Genomic DNA, 17,223 nt, shown 5'->3' with positions numbered 1-17,223 from the left:
GTTAAGTCTCAGTCTATCAAAGCACACAGGTCTTTGGCTAGAAAAATATTTTATAAAAAGCTGATCCCAAATAAATTACCTTTGTACAAATGTGACGAGAAATTCACTGAATAACAAATCACAGAGGAATAGGCTGAAGATATTTTCACTGAGAAAAAAAAAAACATGTGCATAATGACAACTTACTAGGAAAAATGTCACTGTGAAGAATTTAACATACCATACATAATATTGTGGACTATGCAGATATATATCCATCTATACAAAGATAAATATAGATACAGAAATATAGTTAGATATGTGTATATATCTCCAGGAATACTGATAAACCTAATTTTTATTTTTGTGTGGTTGTTAACTAGAGTAGTAAGAAGGTGGGTCATGTGGGATTTGAACAATATGTTGATCAAAGTCAATGCACCACAGAGGCACCAATCATGGTCACGAATAACAGAGAAGGAAGAAGAAATAAAACAAGCCTGGAAACATAAATAAAAGAGTGAACTATACCAGGAATAATTCCAGCAGGGTAGTTTTTATATAGGAACAATCAGCACCTAGAGTTGTTTCTCAATTGCCTTAAGTATCCCAAATCAGCTAGTCTAATCTTAACCTCTATGAAACGTTACGTGCTTATCCTACCAGGACTTAATATCTTCAGCAAAGAGATTTCCTCAGGAATGAACAGATGTTCCTTTGGCGGCCTTGCATCAGTAGGGATCTGAGCAGATCCAGGTGTCAGCTGCCTTCTTGCCACCATTACCTTAAGACCAGATAATGGAACTTTATGACAACGTCCCATAAGCTTATATGTCAACTCTTCTGTGGAATATCCACAACAACTCACTTCTGCCTCTCTGCTGTAGTCCACCCACCATCAGAGATGTTTCCTTTTACTACGTAGCCTTTAAATTGCGCACCATTTCCTTCTGCAATAATCTTAATTAGAGATCTACATGTAATCCAGACAGGAGTAAATGAACACACTTGATGGCAGGAAAAAGGCAGAGCAGCTATGAACTGAATTCCTAGAGCAACTCTGATAAGACTCAGGCCTTGAAGTTACCCTCTCATGTGTAGTAAAAGAGAAAATACAAATTAGATTGAACTTTAATCTTTGTCCTCTTTCTGTTGTGGTTTTCTTGTAAGACTGGCCTACACTTGCAGTAAAAGTTCCAGCATAAGTATCACAATCTATCGTGCTGCTCTAATAATCACTGCAGATACAAAGGGTGATTTTGGCCAGCCTCATTTAATATTGGGCTCTGAAAGAGAATATATGATGGTAGCTCTGGGTGAAGGAAACACAGATTTTCAAGACTGTAACAGCAGCTACAGAGACTATCAAACCTATAGAGGATATTTGCTGCAAACACATTAAGAGCAAATTTTACGTATGCTCTATAAGTTAAGGCCAAGTGTGGAATGGAAGAAAAAGGGGGTTCAGAGACGACAGCTTTTATTTTGTAGATTGTTGTACACATAAAGATGAGTTAATATTAATAGGAGAAATAAAAGTTTTGCATTTAACACCAATGGTGGCTATAATAAGCAAGACAGTGATTAGATCATGACCAGAGCCCAGAAATGTCCAGCCTTAACATTCAACTCTGTGACAGTGCATCTGATTTTTATTTTCTATGTGACATCAGTGGAATACCTTGAAATACTCTATGTTGCTTGCTAGGTTTTATTTTTTATAGGATAATTATAATACTATAACAGTTTTCCTAATTTCCTGACTTTTTTGTGGGGGGAAGTATAGAATTTAGGATTTGGAAAAATATTTTCATTTCCAGAAAAATGTCATAAAGAATTTTTGCATAGAAACACTAGGCACAGGAAAATATCTTGGTTCCTACTACTACTTAAAATATGTTATAAGATTATGTTTTCTTCATAATCCATTGGTATATTCCCTAGAATGCATATGGTCAGCTACCTTATGATGTTAATGAAAATACCTGCACATGGCAATTATTTTTTGAGAGAAGGCATTAAATCACTGAGGAAAATATAAATATACTTTGTATTATTTTCTATATTAAAAATCACTTATACCTTAGCTTTACTGATTATTCAGATATATCACAGGATAGAGTCAGCAGACTTGTTATATATTAAATAATGTAAGTTTTACTACCAATGTACAGTATAATTTTGGACAAATTACAGTATCTCCAAGTTTTTCACATGAAAATTAAATAAAGTAATATTGTTCCAGGTATCTCCAACATACTGGTGGAACTAAACAAAACAAAAAGTCAATGTGCTTTACGAATTAAAATTTTTTAACAAATTATATCTTTTATTGGCATGAATAACTGATAAACATATTCTCAGAAAAATTTAACTTTTCTTTTTTATCATTTTTATGCTCAACGACAATAATTACCTTTAATTTATTTTCTTAAATAAAATGAAATTTTTAAGAGCTCTGAATGTTATAGCCTGAATGTGTCCCCTCAAAATTCATATGTGGAAGCTTTAACCCCAATGTGACTTTATTCGGAGTTAGGGCCCACAAGGAAGGAATTCAGGTTAAATGAAGTTATAAGCGTGTGGAACTAATCCAACAGAATTAGTGTTTTATAAAAATAGACATGAGAGAGCCTTTATCTCTGTATGCACACAGAGAGCATAGTGAGAAGGCAGCTACCTGTAATTTAGGGAGAGAGCTGTCACCAGAGACCAAACCCTTCTCAACCTTTATCTGGGACTCCCAGCCTCCAGATATGACAGACATACATTTATGCTGTTTAAGCCACCCAGCCTGTAGTATTTTGCTATGGCAGCTCAAGGTGATTAATACACCAATTAGCTATGTATAAAATGTTCCTTCTCTGTGGTCCCCAAATTTCTTATAACATTATTACTGTATTCACATTATATCAAAATTGGGCTTACATTATATTTGTTATGACTTAAAAGTAATATTTGAGGGCTGGAGCTATATCATATTCTAGCTTGTATCCACATCACAAAGTATGTTATTTAGGACAGTAGGTGCTTCGTAAGTGCTGCTTACATAAGTAATGTGGTATATAAATTCTAGGTCTATTATCACGAAAGAGTTTTGTTCTGGTGTTTTGTTTTCCTTTGGGTTTTGTTTTTGTTTGCATAATGTTAGCTCTGGGTCCTTCTAAAAGGATAATTTGCTTATTTGTTTTTTGCTGATTACATAATGTTGCTGACAGCGCTTTCACATGATCTACACTTCATGGGTGTAGGATTTGTTGCTATGAAAGTTCTATCTCAATCATTATTCTTCAATAATCTCTTGTTCAATACATAAACTAGGTAACACGGGAAGCTGATTTCTGAATAGGTAACTACACCATCTTAGACACAAAGTCAAGAATCTAATTTGATAGAAAAGAAGAAGCATGAAGAGCCAGTACTTAGGAATGCATGACTAAACCACGAAGGACCAGAATCAGGCAAAACTATTCTACACGCAAGAGTGATAAGAAAAGAATAGGGGACCAACGCTGCATGAATACAACAGCCAGCATGAGAATACATTAAGAGCATGAAAGAGGTCATTCATGCTTTTTCTTCTAATAGAGTAGCTTCAGAAATAGTGTTTTTGCTGATATTGGAAAACTGCAGTTTCTCAGCCATTGTTATATGGTGATCATCAGAAAAAAAAATGCCAGTATGTTTCATCTAAGCTAGAAACAGATAAGAAGGAAGGAAGGAAGAAAGAAGGAAGGAAGGAAGGGAGGGAGGGAGGAAAGAGGGTGAGTACATGTGTGCTACTTTGTGGTTGATGGGGGAATGCAAAAGTAAACAAGAAGACAATATGGACAATTCCACTGTCAGTTTCCAGTGGCTTAAGGGAAGGAAGCCTTGATCATTTGCTAGGTTATCACCACTGAGAGCCAAAGGCAAAGTAACTGTTACTTTGTTACTCGTTATCTTGTGACAACATTTAGGAGAGGGAATTTTTGGTTAAAATGATATTACCTAATCGGGTGTTCAACTGATCCTGGCTCCTCTACTAGATGTTGGTAGATATGTTGTGGAAAAAGACAAAAAGCAACAAAACCAAACCAAAAGTATTTTGAAGTCAGATAACTTTGGATGTCAACAAAAGATAACAAAGCAAACAAGTTTTTTAAGCATACTGAAATCTTCAATAATGAATCTCTGAGGCAGAGTATGTAATTAGAAAATGGAACCCTTTACCAAAAGCATAGGATCTATTAACAACAGATTAGGAAGTGCTCTTGACACTCCAGAATTTTTGCCAAAAATTCTAGATTTTTAGGAATGACTTTCACCCAGCAAAATTTTCATTAAAACTCTATCATGAAGTGATTTTGACTCAGTAGCAATAAATAGTACCTGGATATTGGTTTCTAAATATCATTTTAAAAGAACTCTTTTAAAAGGAACCAGAGTTCTTTGAAGAGCTGGTTGGTACCAGGTCTGAGGCGGGAAAAAAAAATACAAGAAAAGCCCAGAGGATCTGTCCCACAAAGTAAAGAAATGACAACAAATCAAAACAAAACAAAACAAAAACCACAACTAACAAAATGAAGAAGACATAAAATGAAGAAGATATATCAAAAAGGCAAGGGACCAATCTGAAAGAATACCCAATGGCCAAAGTTAGAACAACTAGATCAACAAAACAAATAATAATAGTATTGATTATAAACCAAATAATAAAATTAATATTCATAATACACTAATAAAATTAATGAAGAAATAAAGAGAAAAGAACAAAGGAATGAAAGAAGGAAGATACAAAGAAGAAGGAAAAGCTGTTCTTTACTGAAGAATTCAATCAATATATATAGCAGAAATAAGCAGAATAGAAAATCACCATTAGAATACCACAGTGAAAACCACAGCAGGTAAGTTCCTCCAATGGATAGTAAATTACTGAAGAAAAGCTTAAGCAGAACAGGATATTTGAGTAGTCTCAAAGTATGTCTCCCCCAAATTTTAGTAATTACAAAAGAATAAATAGTAACTTCATAGGAGGTAGAGAAATGATCAAGATTAACATAATCAGCATTACACATGGACATCATGTAATACTTAACACACTGTACTGAGTAGGGCACATCACCTCTTTAGTACCCTTACACATAACCTAACTTTCATGCAGAACCTATATTTAAGCATGATAAAACACCAGAAAAATACAAATTGAGGGACATTCTACAAAATCATTAACCAATACTCTTGAAAAGTATCAAGATCATAAAATATGAGAAGAGACTAGTAATTCGTACAGATTGCAGAAATATGAGAACTTAATGGAATGTGGGATTCTGAATTGTATTCTGGAATTGGAGCAGGGAGCATAGAGGAAAGACATTATTAGACAAACAAGCACTGGTGAACTCTGAATAAGTTTTGGATTTTAGTTTATAAAATAGTTTATAATAATAGTTTATACTACTGAGCCAAGATTAATTTCTTAGTTTTCAACATGTACTCTTTGTATTTTTAGATATTAAAAGGGAGAAGCTGAGCGAAGGATATATGAAAATTCTCTCTGCACTATTTTTGCAACTACCTTGTAAGTCTAAAAGTTTTTTTTTAATATCTTAAAATACAATGAAATTAGAAATATAAGTAAACATATAAATAAATTAAAACTTGGTATGACAGTATACAGACATGCCTAATATCAGCTAAATTCTAACATGACCACTCCTAAAACTGAGTTTGTCACCTGCATTGAACCTTACATCATCACTATTGTAATTGCATAACAGGAGTGTTTCTACTTTACTTCAGACTGACACAAAATAATTGTTTTCTCTTTTTACCAGTCTGACTTCTATTTCTTTGCCTTTCAAATGTGCATTATTCATCTTGGAGTAATTGTTAAAATAGATCTCCCTAAACTCCTCATTCTACTGATTCCAACAAGATGAGAATGAAAAATCCATAGGATATTATATATGACTCTGCTTGGTTGTAATTTCCCCAGTTAAGAGTTAATATATCTAGGTAATAAAAGGTTATAGCTTTTAGTTCAAGCAAAAACTATAAAAAATAGAAGATATCAGAGTACATGCTATCATACTATGCATGAAATTGCCTATTTAGAAAAAGAAATAGTAAAGTGGTGATTGTTATGATGTTAAAATCTCTGAATAGAAATTGCCACATTGTCAGCAAAACCAAAATTTCCGGTTGGTTTATCAATAAGATTATTGGGCCTACACTGTACTTCATACTATCTTCTGAGCGTTTCATCTCTTCCACCAACGAGGAAGCTGATGCTCAGGAGGAGCATTTAATAGCTGGACAGCTATAATGCTCATGTCCACTTTTTCTTTTTCTTTTCCCCAAGTGAACTGACTTTAAAATGATCATCAAGAACTGTGAGAAAGAAGAGAAGAAATGGAGACAAGCTGACAGTTCTGCTTAAGAACTGATACAGAATTATCACTGCTTGGGGGATGAGCCTATTTTATAGGGCATTTGGAATCCGAGAGAGCTGATGGACATATCAAATGCACATATTTAAGTCTCTGCTTAAGAGACTTAAAGAGACTCATTCCTACTGGCTGTTCCTACAAAACACTGACTAAAATATAGAAAGCAGAGTTTATTTAACCACATCTCAAAACCCAGAGTATAATGCCTGAGTCATGATAAATTTAGAATAGCACTGGATGGGATTTTTAGATATTGGTTGACAGGTGGAACACTTGAGGACAAAAGGAACTTTTTAGGCATATCTGGGCTTTCTTTGAAGCCCTCTCACACTAACTCAGTTTACTTTCAGCCTTCCAGGAACACACATCATTTGCCCTGAAAATGACTAAAGAATTTCAGTTTTCATTCCATCTTTCTAGATCCAAACAATCTCTTAGTTTTGTAGAAGTGATGCAGCAAGGGATCTCCCAGGCTTGAACTCATGTTTTCCTCTTTTCTATAGTTACCTGAAACCAGAGATATTAATTACTCCTAATTTGCTAAATTATAACTGTAATCCTAAGGGTTCTATGGTTAAGATAAAATAAGGGTGCACTTAATGAATACATTAAGTCAGTTAATCACTATTTCCATCTAAACATGAGAATGCCACTCTTATTCTCCTGAGTACATATATTGAAGAGGATGGGGTGAGGGGAGAGGTAAATAAACTCTACAGAGTTTAACTATTAATTTTAAGTGATTAAAAAAAATCTTAAAACCAACTGAAATGAATTTATTGAAATTATTGCAATTTTGGGGGAAGAATTCACCTACTGAATGGATGGATTCTTTCTTCATAATACTTAGATGGGTCCTCAGTGTTCAAACTATTATTTCTCTATGTTCTCCTAGGGCACATAAGAAGAGAACATGTGCATAATCATTTAATGGGAGCCAAAAAAAAAAAAAAACAACCACCTTCTCCTTCCTATTCCCAAATGCCTTTCTCAATTTTTCCCTGCTATCATTAACATGGGAACCCCAGCGTTAGATGTATAATCCCTGGTTTAAGGTAAAAAGGACCTCAGCTAGAGCCTGGTGTCACGTTCTGCCTTTTTATTGGAGTCAGGTTTGTCCTAGAGCATGTTTTGTGTTTTAATGGTGTTAGGCCCAGTGCTTGCTTTATATTCAAGCTGCATGGATACTTAGTCTTCTCTTTGGTACTGGTGTGTGGAAAGCCTCAGCAGGACTCCAGTTGTCTTGTTTCATTGCTACTTGTTCCACTGTCTGCCCATCCAACTTTTATCAGACTTCCCATATTGTATGCATCCTCTGAATGGCTGATTTCTTTTTTTTTAGTTTGATTAATCTATATCTCAGTTTCTGTTGGTTGGTCTATAAATTTAAATTCTTGTGTTCCTTTCCCTTCAGTTAATAAAGGAAAATCAATTCAACTGTCACACAGTACAATGTTTCCTATTCTTCATGCTGTAAAAGTTCTCTTCTTCTAGGGACCAAGAAAATATCTATTTCTACTAGTGGCCACCCTGTTAATCCTGTTAATATCTGGGGTGATTCTTGAGAAGAGATCAGGTATTCAAACACCAAATCCTAGCCTTTGTTTTCAGCATAGCTAATAAGAAAATTATTTTCATATTTAATGAATGCAGATATTCACTGATAAATAGGAATCTTAAGAATCATGTTTCAAGTAACAGAAAACATTTTTGACCTATTTATCCAAACAAAACACAAAAATTTATTGAATGGGTATTGAGTTGTCATAGGAAACCTAAGGAGAAAAAAATGCAACAAGAATTAGATAGGTATTAGATGCTTTTCATCCTCCACATCCCACACCACTCCACAGCCAGACACCCAGGTATCTGTGTATCTACTTCATTTATTCTTCTCTTTCCCTAAAAGCCCTACCTTTTCTACTTTTGAGTTCAAATGGCCACCTCGACCTCAACTTTCATATCCTCTTAGTTCTACAAACACATACTGCATGCCTCAGTGCCAATTCCAAAGTCTCTGAAGAAAGACTAATTGAGTCTTTTTGGCTTAGGTGTTTGTTTACTACTGGCCCAACTAGCAGTGGCCCTGGGTCAGCCAGCTGCCTCCTCAGCAAGGATATGTAAGGAGACTGCTAGGGAAGAGGACCAGATGCCCAAGTGTCACTACAGGTACTACTGTTTGGTCTGTAACGTTTATAGAAAGACTTCTGGTTTTCTTTGCAATGAAAGAAGTAGCTTCCATGTTCTTCATGTTGGCTTTGCATGTAGCTATCTCCTTCCAGCAAAAAAAGGTAACAGAGTATTTGAATGTTATTGGTACAATTGAGTCTTTGCTGACAAGATTTCCTCTCTAGCTCTATGAACTCCTTTCTAGGTGCAATTTTCTCATTTCCTTTTTCTAAGCATTTACTGTTGTTCATTAGGCTAAGATCATGTTCAATATTAGTGTCACTAGAGTTAATAGTACAGGACTAATTTTCCAGTAAAAGTTGTGGTCATTTGTGTTATGGAAGTGCTTCCCTAATTCAATGGTTCTCAAACTTTGGCAAGCATTAAAACCATTTAAAAGGGTCCAGGTAGGGCCTGACAATTTGCACTTCTAACAAGTGTCTACCAAAGTGATGTTGATGTTATTGGTTCTGAAGTCACTCTTTAAGAACCACTGACATATCATTGTTACTGTCATCACAAGAGAAACAGCCAGAAAATTAACAGCACAAATAACAACAGGTGCTGGAGAGGATGCTGAGAAAGGGAAATGCCCTTGTACTGTTGGTGGGGATGCAAAGTGGTGCAGCCACTCTGGAAAACAGTCTGGAGGTTCCTCAAGAAATTTAAAATAGAACTACCCTATGTTCCAGCAATTGGCCTATTAGATATTTACCCAAAGGATACAAAAATAAAGACTTGGAGGGGTACATGCACCCCATTGCTTATAGCAGCATTATCTACCATAGCCACACTATGGAGAGAGCCCAAATGTCCATCAACTGATAAATGGATAATGAAGATGTGGTGTACACACACACACACACACACACACACACACACACACACACACTGGAATATTACTCAGCCATCAAAAAATGAAATTTTGGGGCGCCTGGGTGGCGCAGACGGTTAAGCGTCCGACTTCAGCCAGGTCACGATCTCGCGGTCCGTGAGTTCGAGCCCCGCGTCAGGCTCTGGGTGGATGGCTCAGAGCCTGGAGCCTGTTTCCGATTCTGTGTCTCCCTCTCTCTCTGCCCCTCCCCCGTTCATGCTCTGTCTCTCTCTGTCCCAAAAATAAATAAACGTTGAAAAAAAAAATGAAATTTTGCCATTTGCCATAATGTGGATGGAGCTAGAATGTATTATGCAAAGCAAAGGAAGTCAATCAGTGAAAGACAAATACCATATGATTTCACTCACATGTGAAATTAAAAAAACAAAACAGATGAATATATGGGAAGGAGTGGAAAAGAGAAGAGAGGGAAATGAAAGACAAGGGACTCTTAATAATAGAGAACAAACTAGGGAGGGAGGGAGGTGCGTGGGAGATGGGATAGATCGATGATGGGTACTAAGGAAGGCACTTGTGATGAGCACTGGGTGTTACATGAAAGTTATGAATTACTGAATCCTACTCCTGAACCCAATATTGAACTGTATGTTAACTAAAATTTAAAAAAGAAAGAGAGAGAAAAGAGCAAGAAAAGGTCTTATCAATTACTATCAGGGAGCTAGGTGTGGTGACAATGTTTCATATAACGTCCTCATTCTAAAATCCTTGGGATATTAAAATGCATAGGACTTTTAAGATTGTCAGGTCCTGGGGCGCCTGGGTGGCTCAGTCGGTTGAGCATCCGACTTCGGCTCAGGTCATGATCTCACAGTCTGTGGGTTCGAGCCCCGGGTCAGGCTCTGTGCTGACAGCTCAGAGCCTGGAGCCTGTTTCCAATCCTGTGTCTCCCTCTCTCTCTGCCCCTCCCCCAGTCTTACTTTGTCTCACTCTGTCTCTCAAAAATAAATAAATATAAAAAAAATTAAAAAAAAAAAAAGATTGCCAGGTCCTGTCTTGCCTATACAAGTTCATACAATACTAATGAGTTTAACCACTTCCATTCATTACCTCATTATGTCCTTAATATTTTTATTTACAAAGAAAAATTTATGTCACTCCTGTAGATGGAAAAAAAACATGTTATTTTAAATTGAAAGTAACTATAAAATACATTTTAAATGTTACTTAATTTTGAAAATGAGTATAGAGGGGGGCCTGGGTGGCTTGGTCGGTTAAGCGTCAGACTTCAGCTCAGGTCATGATCTCACAGCCTGTGAGTTCGAGCCCCACGTCGGGCTCTGTGCTGACCGCTCAGAGCCTGCAGCCTGTTTTCAGATTCTATGTCTCCCTCTCTCTCTGCCCCTACCCTGTTCATGCTCTGTCTCTCTCTGTCTCAAAAATAAATAAATGTTGAAAAAAAAAATTAAAAAAAAGTTTTAAAAAATTTTTGAAAATGAGTATAGATGATACCAAATCAAATAGTTTTAAAACACACATGCAAAAATAAATTATTCAATGAGAATTTAAACCTGCTTATGATTCATTCTTAATAAAGGAACAATCAGCTCAAGATTGCTTCACATTGCTTAAGATAGAAAAGATATTTGACATCATTAATTCCATTCTTTCAGTTGTGATATTTGCTTTCATTGAAAATCCCAAAGCATGTGTGTACGCTATAAAGGATAGAACTGACCCAAGAAATTTCTTTGACATGGTTGGAGATTAATATTTATTCCTACTGCTATATTTGAAACTATTTTGTTCAACCAACAGAGTTTCAAGATATCCAGAAGTAATTTCCAGAAGCTGTTCTACATTTGTTAAGGTCTGCAATGTGGAGGGAAAACTAGGTCTCTTCTCTCTCACACTGCCATATTCTTTCAGGAAAAACTTATCGAAATCATATTATTTATATCTTTTTCATAATATTCAATCATGCCTTCAGTGAGTTAGTGAGTACATTTATAGTTAAGTTCTTCTGAAAAGACATTTTTTTAGCATAATTTAACAGGGGTGCCTGGGTGGCTCCAACTCTTGATTTTGGCTCAGGTCATGATCTCATAGTTCGTGGGTTCAAGCCCTGGATTGGGCTCTGCGCTGACAGCATGGAGCCTGCTTGGGATTCAGTCTCCCTCTAACTCTGCCCCTCCCATGCTCACTATCTCTTTCTCTCAAAACTAAATAAACATTAAAAAAATGACTTTAGAATAATTTAACAAATAAGTAAAATTCAAAGACCTACCCTCAAGTTGCTCTATGTGCTGTGTCAACTATGGCAAAGAGAACAGACACAATGCACTCAGTGGCCTATATAAAATATCTTTCAGATTTCTAGCTTTATGAGGTTCACATTATAAAATTATAAAATTCACATATTCCAATTAATGTGAAAAGAGATTCAAAGTAGTTGAAGTGATCTGCCCAAGTACATAGCTAGCAATGAGTGAGCCAAGAATGTAGTCCACTATAGAATATTCTTTCAACACTGAGTTGACTGTCTCAGGAAAGTGAGAAAGAAGCAGGGGTAAAGGTATGATTTTGTTTCCTCATGAATGTTTTGCTCTCTACTTGCTTTAGTTACGCTTCCAGTTCTAATCAGACACTGCCTAAAAGGCCAGTTTATTAGAATCTGTAAACCTGCTGGTCCAGAAAATGATCAAGATGGTCCCCTGGCCTGCACTGTTACCTCTCCAGTGGGGGTAGGTGTGAGAGAATATGCCTGAGTTGCACTGACAGATTCAGACTTAGAAGTACAAACAATGCTGGTAACCTTGCCTTACTTCATTTCTTTCCCCTTCCATCCCAGCTTCCACTCTTGTCAATTCATAGATCAACACTTTCTTTGGGGGAAAACTGTTTTAATCACCTGTGTTATTTTATAGATGAGGAAAATATTTTTCTTCCTACTGAAGCAACCAATCTTAAAAAAAAAAAAAGACATGATCTCTAAATGCCTTTAAAATGTAGATTAGCATTAAATTTACAAAATTAACACACTCCAAAAATGTACTAACTTATGCAAAAATTCATAAGAGTCTTTTTTGAAAATTGTAGCATGATTTGAAGGAAGCTTTAAGGCCCTACATGTCCAAAAATTTTAACCTTAAGCCTCCCATAATGCCTCAATAATGGCAAGAAGAATCATTGTAATCATGTTAACTGGAGCCACACAGACAACAGCCATCTGCTTGTAGAATCATTTGCTAGTTGTCTCATAATACAGGAAGCTATTTGACCTTTCTGTGCCTCAGTTTCCTTCCTGTAAAATCATAATTCCAGCACCTGCTTCTGTTGTACAGATGCACAGTGGCCCTTCCTACTGCATGATGAAATTTCTTGAGAGTATCTTAAGAGCAGAGGAGAAAAACAGAATATCTCTAACCTACCAAGGAATTCCTCCAAGGTCTGTAGGGCCACAGAGCTGAGCTGGCTGTGAGAGCCCTCTGGTGGAAGGAATCCATGCACATTAAATATTTCTAGACTGGTTAGACTAAAAGTGGGTGAAGTACACCTAGTATTTGCAAAAAAGGGTCTTCCTGGCCTAGGATTCTTGAGATGCCCCAAGCTCTCCTAGGGAATTGGAAAATTACTGGTATTGTATCAGTTTGAGATCTTGGTCTCCTTCCATGATACGGTTCAGTCTAACCGACGCAGTTCACTATCAGGCCACTGGAAGTAGACAAGGAAAGAGAGGCCTACCATCATGGGAGACTAAAGATACTTCCTTAACCTCACAGGAATTTCATGAAGATTAAATAATAATAATACATAAAAAAGGCTTGGAATAGAACTAAAGCACACAAGTACTCAATGTGGATTATTTATTTTATTATCTATTATGTATAAAGCACTTTGCAAAGAAACATCTTGTTTATTTTGTTTGTTTCCCTTAATTCTCTCAATGCTATGAGGTAAGTGTTATTATTACTCCCCCTTTAGGATATAAAATAACAATGATAATTGAATTTCAGAGAGGTTTGTTCACATGCCCAAGGTCATACAATTCAGTGTCAAACCATGATGTGAGACTTCAAGGCAGTTTCATTACCCAAAATATAGAATGCTCTAGATCCCTCACACATTCATTAGAGAGCCGGTTAGAAATACAGACTGTAGAGTAGTCTCATATTGCTGTTTATTCAGTAGAACTGGGTAGGGTCTGCATGTTACTAATTTAAAAAAGAAAAAAAAAACTTATGACATTGACATGATGATAATTTGGAAATTATTGAGAAGCACTGTCTGTAGGTAAGAGAGGGGTGATCATTAAATTATTATTTTAAACAAATGATCTTATGTCAAATAGACATCATTTGTCTATTTGTCAATAGGAATGGTATTAGAATAGAGACAAAGTTTAAAAATTGGGAGTGCTTCTGGGACATGTAGCATCAGGTAAGTACCACCATACACGTAGCGAGTTATGAGTAAAGGCCAGATGGAGAAAGCACCTCAAGTGCTCATACATTATTAGTCCTCACACTTCCTTAATGTGACAGGCATAGATTTTAATTTAATTTCACTGGACTGCCATACAAGCTAATACAGCTAATAAATTTTATAATCAATTGTTGACACCTGCCCTCCTGACTTGAAAGAAATGTAGAATTATTGCTGTTTTGGCCACAGATGCAGTAGAGTATAAAAACAAAAAAAGCAGAGAAGGAGAATGTAAGAGAGGAGATGAAGACAAGCTTCAGTTTGAAATGTTGCCTAGGACTACCCTTTCCACACAGCTCATCAGTAATTAAGAATCAGGAGAGGACAAATACAAAAGTAGGTATGCTTCGCCTCTATTTTTTTTTTTTTACCATCTATTTTTTTTCTTATTCCAACACACTGTAGTAACTGTCCTCTAACAGAAAAGCAATTTTCATAAAGGAGGACATTGTGACAGCTTCCAAAAAGAATGGTGATATTTTTGCCCTTTGGGGAAATTGTTTACATTTTTCTTGCAAAATTGTTTTTACAACTTGATCCTGTATTTACTCTATGCGAGATTTTACAAATAATAATCATCTCTGATGTTTTAGTACCTTCTTCACTATATAAATCATATGAATTTTAATTTATCTCTGTGATTTGAGATCTGATGGGCCTCTGTAAACAACTTCTAAAACTTTCCCAATTTTGTGAATATATCTGAGGTAGATATTCAACAAAAACCACTATCATGGGGATACTGATATATGGTAGAGGGAAAGGCCCAACTTACATCCCACCACAGACTGGTTTATCTCAGAGAACAAGGGATTACTACTTTCAACTTATTTTCTTTCAGTAAGACAGTGTTGCCATGGTTTCTTGTATCCCTAGTTACGCATCTGCATAAAAAGAAAAAAATCACAGAACGAATATCCAAGGACACACGACACTATGATAAAACAATGGGCACTTATGAAATATAAAATACTCTTGGGTATACCACATTTTTCTTCCATTACCCCCTCTCTCCACCAAAACCCCCAAGATAACCCAAAGTCTGGACATTCTGCAGCACTGTTATGGAGTTTGATTCCAATTTGATTAATCTGAAATTAAGAAGTTGTATTAGCTAATACAAGATATACTTCATATTTTGTTACATGAGAAAAATAAAAAAAAAATAATTAAGCTCGTTAGAGGAATTTTTTCTAAAGGAAACTAATTGAGAAATAACATGTAATGGACCCAACACTGACTGACTCCAAATTTTGATAAGGGCCATTCTTGAAATAAATAAAATGTGCTTTGATTTTTAGACAGTAAAACATACCCATCATTTAGTCATATTAAAGAAGGAACAAGTTTACAATGTTTATTCTTTAGGTTTAGAGTAAAGGAATTCCCTTCTTTGCCTCTGTTACTCTGCAGAAGTGAGAAAGCTTCACAGAGATGGAGACAAATATTTATTGAGTAAATCAGAGATAAAGGCAATGCAATCTGATACAAATCTTTATTGAAACAATTAGTGAGCAGTCAGCTGGCTATGGAATTAAAATAAGTATCCCTCAAAAAGATGAGTGGAGAGGCTAAAGATTTTTTATTGCATCTTTAATTTTTCTGTTGAGAATAGGATACTTAAGTAAACTAATTTTCTATTAGCATTATTCTTTTAAATAAGGTATGCCCTTCTAAATAAAAATTGAAGCCCTAGTTCTGTATTTAAGACATTCTTAAAGTGCATTTTCTTAATTCTCTTACCTGAAAAATCATCACATTTGAAATTTCAGTGACCTCTCAGGAATTAAAGAAACAAACAGAAATGTTCCTTTGCTAAAACCTAGGAAGAGACTGTTAATACTGTGGGGAAAGCATGATAGGCTGGGGAGACCTACAGAACATTTGAACTGGAATGTGATTTTGCTTTAGTGCTTTTAAAAGAGAAATAAAAGCAATTCAGATGATCTTGCTTGGAAGTTGTTTTATTGTCAGTTCTAACTGACTCGTATAATGTTCTTATATAATGTGCAATAATGCATAATTAGTTGACTTAACTCTAGAAATATATTCCTCAAGGTGAGGACACACTCAAGTAAGAACATTACATTCTTCTTGGAATCACTAGAGTTAGTTTTTTATTTCTTTGTTGATAGTTGAGAAGTATTCTTCCAAGGATTACAAACATTTATATAATCTGTGGTAACATCAGCTATAGTAGAACAGTGGACTGCACTAAGAGTTGTTAAAAAACAAAACAAAACAAAACAAAACAAAACAAAACAAAACAGGTCCAAAATGGGGTCACTTACACAGAGTTTCCAAACTGGTGCTTAATATATAATCTAACTGCAGTTTCATACAGTTTCAATTTCTCTCAGAAATGTAGTCTCAACTGGTCAGTCAGAAATTTTTTAATCAGTGCTAATGAGTCTGTCACCTGGGCCCTCTCCATCCACCAAAGAAAGATGTGGTCATCTGTATGATAAGGCCACTTGTTTTTACCTCCTAGAAAGGGGCCTTGCCTGGAACAACCCCCCACCCCCTTTTTTTGCTAGTAACTTTCTTGTGTTCCTTCTATAAAAATCTTCCATTTTGTATAACTCTTTGGACTGCCTCTCTACTTGCTAGATGGGGCACTGCCCAATTCATGAATCATTTAATAAAGCCAATTATATCTTCAGATTTACTTGACTGAATTTTGTTATGTAACAGAAGCATGAAACCTGATTTTATTTCCAGTTTGGACACTAACTAGCTGTGTGACCCTAAGCAAGTCATTTTCTCTCTCAGTTTTAGTTTTTTTCATCTGTTAAATGAAAAATATAGACTAGATGGTCTCACAGGATTCAAAAATGTTAGAGATGAAATGGACCACAGTTACAAACAGAAAGATTTATATTACAGATGAAAAGACAGCGTTCCAAAGGGATAAAGTGTCTGTCTGATGTTCAATTGAATTAGTGGAAAAGAGAAAAATAAAACTCAAGTATTATTTCAATCTAATGCTTACTTCTACACATTGAAACTTTATATACTTGTCTATTAGCTGAAGAGCTATAAATTAAACATTTTTCTAATGGGTAGATTAAATACATCTATTTATTATATATTTATTTTATATTTATGAACATGTAGGTATATCATTGTATATTTATTATTTTAATATAAAATGTATATAATTATCATATATTAATATTTATACATGCATACAAATTAAACTATCAATGCAATGCAAAGAAATCAGTATTTGTTCATGATTATTTGACAATAAATTTTTAATCAAAAAAATTTTTTTTTTAATTTTTTTTTTCAATGTTTATTTATTTTTGGGACAGAGAGAGACAG

This window comes from Herpailurus yagouaroundi, unplaced genomic scaffold, assembly GCF_014898765.1.
Source record: "Herpailurus yagouaroundi ecotype Mexico unplaced genomic scaffold, PumYag 140, whole genome shotgun sequence".
Lineage (NCBI taxonomy): Eukaryota > Metazoa > Chordata > Mammalia > Carnivora > Felidae > Herpailurus > Herpailurus yagouaroundi.
This window is presented reverse-complemented; position numbering follows the sequence as displayed.